This window comes from Pygocentrus nattereri, chromosome 14, assembly GCF_015220715.1.
Source record: "Pygocentrus nattereri isolate fPygNat1 chromosome 14, fPygNat1.pri, whole genome shotgun sequence".
Taxonomy (NCBI): domain Eukaryota; kingdom Metazoa; phylum Chordata; class Actinopteri; order Characiformes; family Serrasalmidae; genus Pygocentrus; species Pygocentrus nattereri.
The window spans coordinates 5,301,849-5,316,720 of record NC_051224.1 but is presented as its reverse complement, the minus strand read 5'-3'; the positions used below and the strand labels follow the sequence as shown (position 1 = coordinate 5,316,720).

Sequence of the window (14,872 nt, the reverse complement as noted above, 5' to 3'; positions counted from 1 at the left end):
ACCAAGCCCCTGTTTGGCAAAGAGCTGAAATATGCATTTCCTTGTTACAGAGAGAGCAACTTGATGCATTTGCCCTAGAGGCAAATAAAGGCGATTTTAATACTTAATCATAGCATAAAATAGAGCCTTAGTGTGAGGTGGACTTTGAATATTGGTACACTCAACCTCATTACCAAAGAACACCTTACCAATGGTCAAAGATATACCTGGATTAATTAACTTGACACTTTTCTCATTCTTGTTTCTACAATGTGCTGAAGAAAGTGATTAGTCTCACCATAAACTTTATACTATAATCTGTCACCTTTGCAACATAAGAAATTGCATATAGCAACACAGTTTACAGTTTGTGTTGCAAAGGTTAGTTCTTCTGTGATTCGGTTCAACAATCAGGTCTAATAATCTAATCAAGAACCAATACAAATACATACACAAGCATGCACAGTCACTGTTAACAGGCTGTTGTAAAAAGCTTGCTTTAATTGGTCTGTATTCTGTATTTTCTGTGACCGGAGTTAGTTAAAAAGCTAACTTATCTATGGATATTTACCACCAAGAGACACTCGAAGCTCAAATTCTACTGAAATTGAGTCATGAAAAAAGTGCAACATGCAAAAAAAATTAAAAAGATGACCTGAATGTCTGTTTCAAGTGTCACATGTCTGTGGTTAAGCTTTCGTAACAATGCACGCCACTGTTAGCTTTGCAAATCCTATAGAGTGCCAAACTGAAGTTAGCACTACTGCAGCTGTGGTAATCAGATGAACAAATTGTACTCATATGCTAAAAGGATTTTTTGTGCATTAAATATTGATAATAGCATAACTAAAGCAAGGGTCAGCAACCCAAATGTTAAGGAGAGCCATTTTATCCTTTCAACAAAAATACAGTCACCTTGAAAGCCATAATATTTTATGTCCATTTTACCACTGTGGCTGTAAATATGTCTCATTATGTACTAATGTTCTAGTACAGGCTGACAAATATAATAATAATAATAATAATAATAATAATAATAATATGAAGGAAAACTCACTTTGCTCTGCTTGAAGCTTTAGCACAACTACAGCCACATTTCTCAAATCTCCAGCAGGAAATCTTTCCTCAAAAGTAGGACACTTTCTTTTAAAGTGTCTCTCAACGTTTTTTTACGAAGATGAATTCAGCTTCTCATTTGCCAGCTGCTTGTTCAGATTACAGCTTGAATGGTGGCTGAGGCGCCAGAATGTACCTACTGCACCATTTAAGATGAAACGGAAGAATTCGAATGAGAACCTAACTGCAGAGAGACTTCAGCCTCATGACTTTTTAGTGTTTGACAGTTTCTTGTTGCAGATTAAAATGATCAGGAAACCAGCAGAGTGCTTCTAAATGCAAATATGTCTGTCTCCAAATTATTAATGTTCGTCTTAAATCTTTCTCTTTGCCACTTTGTTAGCTACTAGCTAGATGAGCTTGTTGTCCGCATTGCTATGTTGACCAGCAGACTGCACACCAATCTTTAGGTTCAAAAGCTGGTGAATTAGCAGTTACAGGCTACATTAACTCCAGCGTTCAGGATTTATTAGTGATTTAAAGGCATAAGCTAAGCCTAATCATCACAGTTCAAAAATGAATAAGTGAACTGAAGTATACTGCACCATTATTTGTTTAAATGCAGTCATTTTTGTATCGTATCGTAAACCATTTACAGGACTTCACATTAACGCTGGTCCATGACAAACCAAAGTTTGTGCTAGACAATTGGATGATGAATTTACTTGTCTGAATAGAAGGTCACAGGCAAGTCCACCTGGGGGAGACCCCGGGGAAGACCCAGGACACGCTGGCGTGACCATATCGCCCAGCTGACCTGGGAGCGCCTCGGAATCCCCCTTGGAGAGCTAGTGGAAGTGGCTGGGGAAAGGGAGGTCTGGGCCTCATTGCTTAGGATGCTGCCCCCGCGACCCGAACCCCAGAGAAGTGGAAGATAATGGATGGAATAACAAATAGACTGGCTAACTATTTCACAAAACAGAAATGAATATCTTCTAAAGAAAATGAACACTTTAAGAATTATATCAGCATATAACTTCCAGTTATCAGTTTTCCTTATATATATTTTTGATATATGATATATTTGATATATTTTTGTAGCCCACCAAGCTGCGTGTGAAGTTATTACAAGCAGCTTTTATATTTTCATCAAACGTGAGGCTTCACTTACGAGTCAGTAGCAAAGCTAATAAGTTAGAATGATGCTGAACCAACAAATATCTGGTCAAGTGCCAAAAAAAGTCAACATGTATGAATATAAAAGGCAAAGAAATTTTTTTCCAACTTGATGATGAATTTCGGGCGGCACGGTGGCGTGGTGGGTAGCACTGTGGCCTCACAGCAAGGAGGGCCTGGGTTCGATTCCCCGGCCGGGTGACCGGGGTCCTCTCTGTGTGGAGTTTGCATGTTCTCCCCGTGTCTGCGTGGGTTTCCTCCGGGTTCTCCGGTTTCCTCCCACAGTCCAAAGACATGCAGTCAGGCCAATTGGGTGTGCTAAATTGTCCCTAGGTGTGAGTGTGTGAGTGACTGTCTGTGTCTGTGTGTCTGCCCTGCGATGGACTGGCGACCTGTCCAGGGTGTATCCTGCCTTCCGCCCGAAGACTGCTGGGATAGGCTCCAGCTCCCCCCCGTGACCCTGACGGAGAAGCGGCTTAGAAAATGGATGGATGGATGGATGATGAATTTCATTGGGTGAGCTATAACGCTGAAAACCTGCCACCTGCACCCCAATGGCAGAGGAGTAGGCATCTACCATCAATTAACCATGAACCACATGGCTTACTCCCTCAACATATGTGTGCTTATTTGATAAAATTTTATACAAACGACACGGATAAGAAGCAGGACTTGGTAGCTAATTTGTGCATTTAATTTAACTGAAATTTAACCCTCCAGCTGGTCACTTAGTGCTTGCTGATTACCTCCAAAAAGTCTGTGAAAGAGAGAGGAGAGAGGGAAGAAATGTGTGTGTGTGAGAGAGATGAGATGCTAAGTCCAGAAACACTGAAAGTTAAAGCTTTTCTTCACCGTTCCTCCTCCTCCTTCTCTCCTCTGTTCCCCGGAAACCGATTTCGTGACACCACCTTACTGGGTATCCAAATATTAGAGGAGGCGAGAGAAGCCACTTAAAATACCTGCTGAAATGGCTTCAAACTGACGATACACAGCAATGTATGCTACCAAATGTGTACATGCCCAGAGAGGATGCACAAACATGGCATAATACAACTATATTTGGAGTAAAATTAAATCATATGAAACATGGAAAAAGGCACAAATGAGAATTGGCCAGCTCTGTGTTGCAGAATCAATTGGAAACTGGAGTAATGGGGGTGTGCTTTAAAGCAGAAGCTGTGATAGGCTCAGTTCGCAATCTACATCAAATTTGATGACGTTGAGAGGAGTCCCATGTCCCATTTCCCCAACTACTGCTTGTTCTCTCCATTCCTCCTGCTCCTTTCCTCTCCTCAATTATTCTGCCACCCTCGTCTAGGGGTAGGAAAGGAGCGGTAGGAAGAGAGGAGTGCAAGAGCAGCAGCAAAAGTGTTTGGAAAAATGTTTTGGCTTTCAAAAAAAGCTGAAATGTCAAGCATAAGCTACGGGCGGTTCAAAAAGATTCACGCAATTTCAAAGCGCCACTTTTTTACAACCGTGAGGCGCCTAGGAACCAATCACATACCGATTGAAAGACGGGGTCATAGAGTTTCTGTCACCGAAAGACGGCTCCCTTCAGTCTGAGAAGAGATGGAGACCCCTGAGCAGAAAGCGTTTTCCGCTCTTCACTTCAATAAGAGTGAACGTGTTATGATTGTGCAATGTGATTTTTGCCAGCTGTGAACATAAAACAGCTCAGAGCATTCATTGTTGGTTCCACAACACCGGAGGATCTCCGAAATCGCACTGAAAGAGCCGTGAGCACAGAGACACCCGGAATGCTCAGTCAAGTTTGGGATGAATTCAACTATCGCATTGGCGTTGTCCATAAAATTACATAAACTTTATGCCCACTTAAGCTATTTACAGTTCAGTGCCTTGTTCTGTAATGATTTACAAGTTAAATAAATCATTTTGAAATCGGATTAATCTTTTTTAATCACCCTGTATATTTAGAGGTATTTCAAAGACACTCACCCCTGTTATAGTTTGGTTATCTAGATAATAATTTCCAACTTTATGGTCTCCTGATTTACTTCTCCACCCCCAAACACATTCTAACCCACACTTAAGTGAAGTCCATCTGTATTTTCCTGTAACCTGCCTGAAGAACAGAAGCACATTTATGATTCACTTTGAAGATGGCAGACTGCAAGCTCTCGGTAAAGTCAGTCCATGTAGCTCAACACAACTTTCAGGATCATACTAACAGTATTTTAGAGTGCACCATCGCTCACCTTTACCTTGTGTTTAGCGCACTGGTGAAAGAAGACACTCGACTGAGAAGACAAACCAAACGCAAAGGAACATTCTATGGGTGTGCCGATTAATATGAAAGCCATAAGCACTTCTAAACCCTTTTAAATATATTTTCTTGCTATATGAATGTAGATAAATGCAAATGAATCAATTAATATTTTGTCTAGGAAGTACATAGAGAGACCCTCATTTACAATGTACCAAGCAAGTTCAACAGTGGTCAGAAGTTAAAAACATGAAATTTAAATCAATCAAATCAAGTGAACGGCTAACTAAATGCATAAAGTACAACAAAAAAAAACGGAGACGTTTAGTATGATCCAATAAAAACAAGAATCTTTGTTTTGTTCACTCGTGAAGCTTTACTTAACTGGCAAAAGTACAAAGAAATGATCATGTTTTGGCTGACCAGCCTTATTGCATTTTGTAAATATAAACAAATCCTGAATTTGATGCCTGCAAAATAAAAGTTAGGATGGGGCAAAAAAGGAATGAAAAGTTTATAGAATATCCATGTTACCCTGACTTGAAACAGTCCACAATAAGCAGGCAAATTGGTAACAGATGAGAGTACCATGACAAGGGTATAAAAGAACTAAGGCTGTCTTTGGCACCACTTTGTGCCAACATTTGTGAGAGAATTGTCAAACAGTTCTAAAACAACATTTCTCAATGCAGGATTGCAAAGAACGTAGGTCTTTCACCATCTACCATATATACTATTCTGACAAGATTCGGGGAATCCGGAGAAGTCTCAGTCATGAGCAACCACTGTCGAATGTGCGTGACCTTCGGACTCTCAGATGGCACTGCATGGAAAACTGAAATGCTACTGTGTCAAACATAGCCACATGAGCTTGGGAGTGCTTCGGGAAACTGTTGTCACTTAACACAAGCTTTGAGGCATCAAGAAATGCAACTTGAAACTCTACTGCACAAGAAGAAGGCCATACATCAGATCTATGCAGAAACACCACTGAGTTCTCTGGGCCCCAGCTCATCTGAGATGGGCCAAAAGACAGTGGAAATGTGTGCTGTGGTCAGATGAGTCCACGTTTCAGCTAATTTTTGGGAAAAAATGTCAGAGATTTCTCCATGGCCAAAGACAAAAGAGACCATCCAGTCTTTTAACAGCAAAAGGAGCATAATCATGACCACAGACTGTTGAGTAGCTGAAGTGTTGTATTAAGCAAGAATGGGCAAACTTGCAAAACTGCAACAATCAGTCTCCACAGTTCCCAAGAGATTAAAAAGTGTAATTAAAAGAAAAGATGATGTAACATAGTGGTAAACCTGCCTCTCTCCCAACTGAATGTGTTGCAGCCATTAAATTCTAAATTTGGTTATGTTTACAAAATAAAATTGAGCTGGTTTGTGAAAAGATTGGACATTTTTATTTAATATTTTGTCAGTTACATAAAGGTTCAACAGAATTAACAAATTAACAATTAACATTGGGGCAGTCGTGGGCTGGAGGTTAGGGATCTGGCCCTGTGACCGGAAGGTTGCCGGTTCGATCCCCAGTGTCGACAGTCCATGACTGAGGTGTCCTTGAGCAAGACACCTAACCCCCAACTGCTCCCCGGGCGCCGTGGATAGGGCTGCCCACTGCTCCGGGCAAGTGTGCTCACTGCCCCCTAGTGTGTGTGTTCACTGGCGTGTATGTGGTGTTTCACTTCACAGATGGGTTAAATGCGGAGGTGGAATTTCCCCATTTGTGGGATCAAAAAGTATCACTTACTTACTTAAAACCACAGATTTTTGTTTTACTACATTTTACAAAATGTCCCACCATTTTTTCAGAAATGGGGTTTGTAAAATTAACAAGGAAAATAAAATGAGTAAAGGCTCAAATAAGAAATGGAGACAGCAATAAAATATGTCACGAAAACAAATCAGTGGATAGGCAGAACCAGCTAAGCGACTAATTTATTCAACAAAATACTACATTTCAAAACCAGTAAAAGAACTAAAATCAAATACAACAGTCACAGGTTGAGTAGAGGTGATCATCATCATCATCATCATCATCATCATCATCATCATCCGCTTAGTGGAGGTGATTAGAGATTTCAACATTGAAATGGTCACGTGACACAAGTGAGCTTTAGAGTTCCAGTTTACTGCACCATAACTAAAACCAGCTTTTCCCATGTAAGCAAAAACAATGAAAAGAAACCCATGAGTTTCCCAATGCATGGAAGCCAACTTTATATATACATACATACACACACACACACACACACACACACACACACACACACACACACACACACACACACACACACTGCAGTGATGAGCCTTCAAAGATCCATCATAAGAGAGCCTGTTTGTGTTTCATAATACCTTTTCCTGTCTATTTTTGAAGTTACTAGTTAAAAAAACCTATGGAGATGGAGAAGTAATGGCTGTTTGGCTACCCGATTGTGTTTCATTCTGGAAAACAATATTTATAGTTATAGAAGCCATCTCACTGTGCCTGATCTCTTTTCAGAAGCGGCTCCCCTCATCTGAAAGTAATCGGTCTGTGCAGTACAGCCGAGACCTATAAATAATGAAAAAGCTAAAAGCACAGCTATGACACTGCCACTGCAAGCCATTTTGCCTAGTTTATAATCACACTAACACTGACCCTTCACAAGAACATGATCATAGCTGTGGTGTTAAAGTCAACCATGACATACTTGACATACTGTCAGCTAGCCTTTTCCAATGAGCCATTTCCAGATTTAAAAGTCATAGACCAGTCACTGCTGCAAGAAGCAACATTCAGGATCACATAAACATTAAAAATCTCTCAGCGGTTTGTTAATATTTACATTTTTGTACACACGGCATTCAAACACCACCGCTTTGCCCTATAATGAGGTACAAGGTATTTGGAAATTAGACAACTAACAATCCTCAAGCATCAACAGCAAAACATTATATACAAACAGATCCTGTCCAGGGCTTTAATTTGTACTACGACTGAACTTCAGTGCTGCTGTCGTGCCATTTTGGTACAGAGATCTTAGCGAAGGCATGATGACTCACAAGCATCTCCTGCGATTTCTATCATGATGTATACAAAACAATCCTAAATGCCCTGGGGCTCCTAATGCGCCATCTCTTTCCACATCATCCAACCACATCTGTCCTCCCTGACGACAGCAGCCAACAGGAGCAAATCCATCTATGCGTCAAACTTATTTGAGCTCATTTAGGATCAAAGGTTGGAGAATTAATCCTAAATTCTCATCTGCGTTTTCTTCTAGCAGTTTTAAAAACAAAAGGCATCAATTTTCATTATTACTGTTATAGTTGTGATAATTTTGTTGCAGATACATACATACATATATAATATGGCGCTAATACATTGAATTTGTAAAAATAAATTTTTCAACATGAATGGAGCTGAAGCTGATTTCCTAAAAACCAAGACAGCTATAAAACACTGAGAACGAGCTTTAAATAAAATGAATATCTAGAATGGCTGAAGTCCACTTTTGACATGTATGGCTGAATGTGCCAAAAGTCATTTTTTATTAATATTTTCCAACTTCTCTTTATCCCTTAGAATTAAACAGGCTGTTTTTGGTACTAAAACTTGTATGTGTGCATGTAAATAACCTCTGTCCCGAGTGGCTGCCCTGTTTTGTGTCTCAATCAGAAAGCAGCCCAGGCTGAAACACTCCATATATATTCACTGTAAATGGACAGCACTAAACTGCTGTACGCTGAATAGGCTGAAATATGTAACAGTGCTAGTTTACACAACATCACAGACACTGTGAACTAAAATTGGGCTGTTTTTTGTTGCTCTGTTTAAATTTTTGGAGAGTAAACATTTATACGCTATTGAAAAGTGGTGTACACTCACTGGCCACTTTATTAGGTACACCTAATGCTAGTAAAAGGTTGGACCCCCTTTTGCCTTCAGATCTGTCTTAATTCTTCGTGGCACACTTTCAACAAGGTGCTGGAAACGTTCCTCAGAGATTTTGGTTGGTTATTTGAGTTACTGTTGCGTTTCTATCATCTGGAACCAGTCTGCCCATTCTCCTCTGACCTCTCACATCAACAAGGCATTTTCATCCACACAGCTGACCGCTCACTGGATATTTCCTCTTTTTCGGACCGTTCTCTGTCCTAGAGATGGCTGCATGTGAAAATCCCAGTAGATCAGCAGTTTCTGAAATACTCAGACCAGCCCGTCTGGCACCAACAACCACGCCACGTTCAAAGTCCCTTAAATCCCCTTTCTTCCCCGTTCTGATGCTCGGTCTGCACTTCAGCAAGTTGTCTTGACCACCTCTACATGCCTAAATGCATTGAGTTGCGGCCATGTGATTGGTTGATTAGTGTTGACAAGCAATTGAATATTTTTGCAATAGCACCTAATAAAGTGGCCAGTGATTGTATATCCAAGTCACGTGTACACGTAACAATTTCCTTTAATCCCTTAACAAAAGCATTTTCAGGCAACTTACACCGATGCACTCGTTAAGCCGTAACTTGATATCACCGGAGTGAATGTAGAAGCCTAGATATGTCCTGTTGCTGCATGCCAAATGAAAGCACTGTAGTGCTTCCTAAGCTTGCTGAATGGGGAAGCCTTGAGAAAAGTAGGGCAGTAGAGCTAACACACATCTAACATTAGCGGAGTTGAAGCCTGCAGTAGCCCCGTCTCTTAGAGCTGCCCACTCAAGTGAAGCACACATTTAAACACACTCACATTCTCACACAGCGGCCCATTCGGTTCGCCTCACTGTTGCGGCCCTGAAATATCCACACCTTGAGCATTAACAAAACTGTGACAACTCAACCAAGAAACAGATTTTGGTCCATATGGACTCCCCCGCTCAATGCCCATCCCTTCATGCCTTCTCCTCATCTCCCTGTGCTCCTGCATGCAGGGGTCTTTAAAGAGAAGCTCAACTGCCCCAGGTGCAATCGAGCTGCTTGGAGCTGTTCTCTCTGCTGTAGTTACTGGAGTGTGGCATGAAGAAGGAGAGAGAGTGGAGAACATCTGTCCCTGCACCAGCATGGTTCCTTACATTGGGAGCGTGCGTGGGTAGATATGTGTGTGCAGCTCCACATGCACTTAGAGACCTGATATGGAATGAACATGCAAAGGGACTCATGTAACTGCATATGAGATTAGACACTGTGTTCACCTCAAGCTACAGTGCTGGTCTGGATTTTAATTGGTACAAAGTGTCGGAATATGGAAAGATTAAAACGATGGTTCAGGCCAAAAAACAAACGTTTAAACTCTCACTGTATCTTAAAAGTTGTCAATGTTAAATAACAGTTTATCACTCAATGACAGAAATCACAATAGCAACTCTGAGGTTACCCAACAATTTAACGTTGTTTGATTTAGGTATGTAGCTTTAATGCTAGCTGATGGTTAGTCTATCACAGTCTTATATTCCTCAGGCTGTTTCAGAACGTCAGCATAATAGTATCCTTAACGTGTGAACAAAGTGCTCTATGGTTTACAGTGGTTTGATGTCAAATGTGCTATTTTAGAAAAAGTTGGAATTGTTCACACTGGGAGTGATAGGAACCAGACAACGAAAGCCTTTAATGATGCTACAAGCTCAGTCACGGAAAGACGTTACATGAAAAATGCTGTCTGATGCCTGAGATACCATTTCACAATAGTTTTAAAAAGGTTTCAGTCTAACACATGTTGTGGTATTCATCCCAGCCCCTTAATCAAAAGAAAAGAAAGAAGAAAAGTTCGGGATATTTGGCTTTCGGGTGAAATTTCAGGATGAACCTAAAATGCACTCTAACCTTTACAGGTGAACATTAATGTGACCTTCTCTAAACTTTTGAATGCACATGTCCAGCTGTTCAATGTTCCTGTACTTTTTGCACAACTTGCTGTTCTCTAACAAGGAGCTTAACGGCAAGGTGGTGGTGGTGTTACAGTGTGGGCAGGTGTGTCTAGTCAATACAGAACCGCCCTACACTTTGTGAACGGTACAGTGACAAGCTCATACTACTGAATAACATCCTTAATCCAGGCTTTGTGCCTCTGCATGAACAACACTGGCCTCATTTCATCTTCATGGATGACAATGCTCCAGCTCATCAAGGTCACATCATTAGGGAACAGCTGCTTGAGACTGGGGTACCTCAAATGGAGCGGCCTCCACTTTCTCCAGACCTGAATCCCATAGAAAACCTATAGGATCAACCTATAGGAGTCGCCGTGTAGAGGCGAGAACTCTGTACCCCAGAACCTCAATGACCTGAGGCCCGCCCTTCAAGAAGAGTGGGACGCCATGCCTCGGTAGACAATGAGTCGACTTGTGAACAGCATGAGACGTCGTTGTCAAGCTGTAATTGATGCTCAAGGGTGCATGACAAGTTACTCAGACACTGACATTTTTTGGGGGGTATACCCACCACTGCTGTTGTCTTTTGTTTCAATAAATTGTTTGAGATGAGGAAATCACCATCGCATGCTTCTACTGAAACGCCCTACTTTAATGATATAACATCACTGTAGCGTGAACTTTTAATGTTTTATGTTTTCCATAAATTTCACCCGAAAGCCAAATATCCCTAACTGTTTGTGAGTCGTGTAAATTAGAGCCGTTAAGTTTCTCTACAATGACCCATTTCACATCAAAATCACTTCTTCACTCTTCACTCTCTGGACAGGAGCATGAGGGACGTCTTTTAGTCCACTCACTCCTGGAATGTGGCAGAACTATAGCCAGTGGGCCTAACTGAATTCTTGTGGCCTGTCACAGAATCTGACATTAAATTGTCAGATTAACCAATTTGGGCCAGACCTGTGCTTTCAGAGAGGGGTCTGATAATGATCCCTGTGTTCAGGAGTTTGCCCTTCAGCAGCAGGTTGTTTGTTGGGAAGGTCCGTTCCAGCCGAAACCAGCGCCGTTATTCATTATCATAGGCGCGGGTTATATTTAACCTGTCTTCCTGCAAGCCAAGCAGGACGTGTACTAAGTGTTATAACCGTGAAGAGAATTATCTCCTGCTTTCTCAAAGCTGCCACAATTGAATTCACCTGACCACCGCTTAACTCGACATAATGCAAATGCTGTTACAGATTATTTTATCGTAAGAGTTGAGTGGACCTATTATAATAAGGAATGGATTAACTGATAAAAAAATAAATAACACAGGCTAAACCGCTGATACCTGATAACAGATTTCGTCCACACTGGAAAGCAAACTGCCTAACCGTTGAGAGGCGTGAGGTAAGCTGAGTTTAAAAGCCTTAGCTAAAAAGGGTTAAAAAGTCCGCCTTGGCAACCCGCATAGCAAAGTTCAGAACATTAGCAACAGGCTAATTATCCCGTACAAACCAGTTTATACCTTCCGATATTAAGACAAATGAGAGAAATACGACGTTAAATCACCAACTGAGGCACCTTATAGAGAAAACAACAAACCTGAGGACACAGACTGCGGTCTTACCTGTAGTCTGTGTGGTTTAGTCCAGTTTGGTCTCGGAACCTGAATTCCCGAAGCGTTCAGAAATATCTCGCTCCTTTCTCCACGTTTTGGGCGTTAAACACCCTGCTTTACCTCAGTAAACGCTCAGGGAAGTCTGAATTTCTCGGGGGGAGTGTCCAGTTTCAAACGCCCTGGCCACTGCACTCGCCTCTCCAAACTCACCTTGCCCAATCAGCTGCGTCGCGCCTTCACCTTCGGAAACGAGCAGGTCCGTGGGCAGAAGAAGTGAACACGTCTAATAAAAAAGAAGGTAAGCTGGGTTTTTTGGTCATTTCGTGACGAGAGTGTATCATTTTAGCATAATGATAAGCATTAATAATAAAAAAAACCCATTAACTGTATGAACTGTTTAATCCATATCACCATATCTAGTCCTTATCTTTATGATAGTTGATTCAGAGGCCATTATTTGTCATCTTTATCAGTACTTTATCAGTATCAGCCCAGATGTAAGAGGACCCAGACCCACTTTTGGCCACCTGATGGCAAAGTTGGTGGCCCACTGTTTTTCGCTCAGCCTTTTCTGGATGGAGCTCTGGTGATTAAGAGCCACATTTCCTTTGTTATCCATTGTTTACTCATTTAGTAAATCATTTCATACATTATTAAATGTCATAAATAAAGCTTTAATAAAAACATTTTCAACAATATTATAACGTTTTGTATTACGCCTATTATATACACATGACTAAGACAAATATTACAAACAATTGACAGAAAATAGATTTTCTCTCAGTTGTTTCTAATATTTGTCTTATTTAATTTCCAAAATAAAAGGCTTTGATGAAATATATTTGAGATGTTAAAAACTAGCTAGACATTGCACGCAGGACAATAATCTGGCTGGTTTGAGGGTGGACCAGCAGTCACATACAGTCAGCGGGGGCTCGACCTCAGGTTCAAGAGTTCAAGTTCAAGAGGCTTTATTGTAATTTCAACTGTATACAAGTAGACATTGAAACAAAACAACATTCCTCCAGGACCGTGATGCAAGACAGGAACACAAGGGCAAAACATATACAAAGTGCAGACAGTACAGTGCAATATATACAAAAGACAATAAATACAAAAACACAGGCAGTACATGGTACTTATAGGAATATATAGACTGGGCACAGAATGTGGGAGACAATTCCAACTGTAAGTCTATTCAGGGGATCTTTATACTCAGTGTTTGTTGAGGAGCGAGCCACTTGGGCCCTTACCACAGGCCTTGAGTGATCTGATCACAAGCGGACAGCCAGCTCCATCTGGCATTTCCATGGATTTCAAATGCGTCTTCAATGAAGTGTGGTGCTGTATATGTTTTCAGACAAAAATATGTTGTGAAAACGTCATTGTGGGAAAAAGAAGGCATAGATGAGAATTTACAGGAAGGAAGACTGGATGGATTGGAGGGGTCTCTGGCATGGTCTTCACCCTCAAATTTTCATTATTCCATAACTCCGTTATGCGTCCTTACTACAGTGGACCCTGTTCATACCTGCATTTGTCCACTTATAATTGGATCGTCCAGGTCGTATATTAGTACTAGGTGAGAATGGGGCACTGGGCCTTCTCTCTGAAGCACATCTGTGAGACTGCAGTCAACCACTGTTAGAAATAAAGGTACCATGCAGGTACACGATTCATTCATCAAGGTGCAAACAATGTACGTGTATCCTCAAAGGTACAACAGTGGTTTTAAGGTCCAATGGTGTACATTACATGAGTTTTTCCTAGTTGAAAAGTAGATATTTGTATCTTTTTATAAACTAAGGTTTTAAATCAGAACATTAAAATAAAAACCCTGGAGACGAGACGGGGCGTGTGGAGTCAAAACAACTTAGAAAATATAATTTCAATGGATTCTGGTGCAATTATGTTCCCTGACTAAAGGTACTGGGATGTACCCCTGAGGGTACCACCACAGTGACAAGACAGTGACAGTGTCGTACCTTTGTTTCTGAGAGTGAAACTTGGCCCAAAACACTGTTTGACTACAGCCATCATAGCTTTCCACTGAATCTGTTACACTAAGCCTAATCTTGTATTCCAAAGACAACCAGTCCTTCAAGTACACTTACACCCCCAGGTGGAGGAAATGACTGGTGAAAACCTGCCTGTGCAGGTGCACAACCTGTCTCCAGTGTTTTTGTCTGTCCTGACCCTTGCGACTTTGCTGCATCATGAATTTTCATGAACCACAGTAAACATAGATTTGCATATTATTAAAATAATGTCTCTGTGCATTATGCCTCAGTTCCCCATCTGGTGTTCTTCATAGAAAATAGCATGCATCATTTCCCTTGGGCATAAGAAAAGAAAATATATATATATTCATAGCATTCATGTTGGAACAAGAGGCCCTTGAAGATTTTATGGAGAAAAACAAGCAGGCTATAATTAAATGAGTCGTTCTCTATTGATTGAACATCATGGCCAATTTTCGTCCACTGCTGCTACAACAAAACTCCCACGTAATGCAAACCATTGTAGCTTTGATCAGGGTCTTGCTCGAGAGTGGGAATGGTCACACAGTGCCTGGTTGAATCTGGCAAATGAATCAAATGAGGTTGAATAATTTAGGATGTGTTGCATGCAAAAGTGCATGCTCGACATTTCTATTTGCATTGCATTAGGCGAGGCTAGCTATGCCTACATAGGTCAGAGGCGTTGTATGCTGACACATAGCCTCTTTCCTGGATGAAAAGTTTGTGCACAAAAGTTGCATTTATTAGTGATCAAAGTCAAGTTACTTGGGGGCAACTAGGAGCTGGTATTTATATACATCAGTCATAAATGCAAGGTAATAAAAACAGCCTAAAGAAACCACACAGCCTTGTGTGATTTGGGCATATATACAGCTTTTTGATTGGATGCACAGTTTCCATAGCAATGGAATTTTGTGGAATTTTTTCATATAGGAATGAATGGAGTGCAAAAGGTCGGGCACCTT

The 14,872-nt window shown here is 41.0% G+C and overlaps 1 protein-coding gene across 3 annotated transcripts in view; it reads right to left on the bottom strand.

Moving 5' to 3' along the window:
* The window catches only part of LOC108415443 (paralemmin-1-like), a 42,458-nt gene extending 30,417 nt beyond the window's left edge, over positions 1-12,041 (bottom strand). For all 3 annotated transcript variants that reach the window (XM_037544591.1, XM_037544592.1, XM_037544593.1), the window contains exon 1: positions 11,896-12,041. The gene's annotated coding sequence lies outside the window, so the exon portion shown is untranslated. The remainder of the gene's footprint in view (positions 1-11,895) is intronic.
* Positions 12,042-14,872: the final 2,831 nt, after the last annotated feature.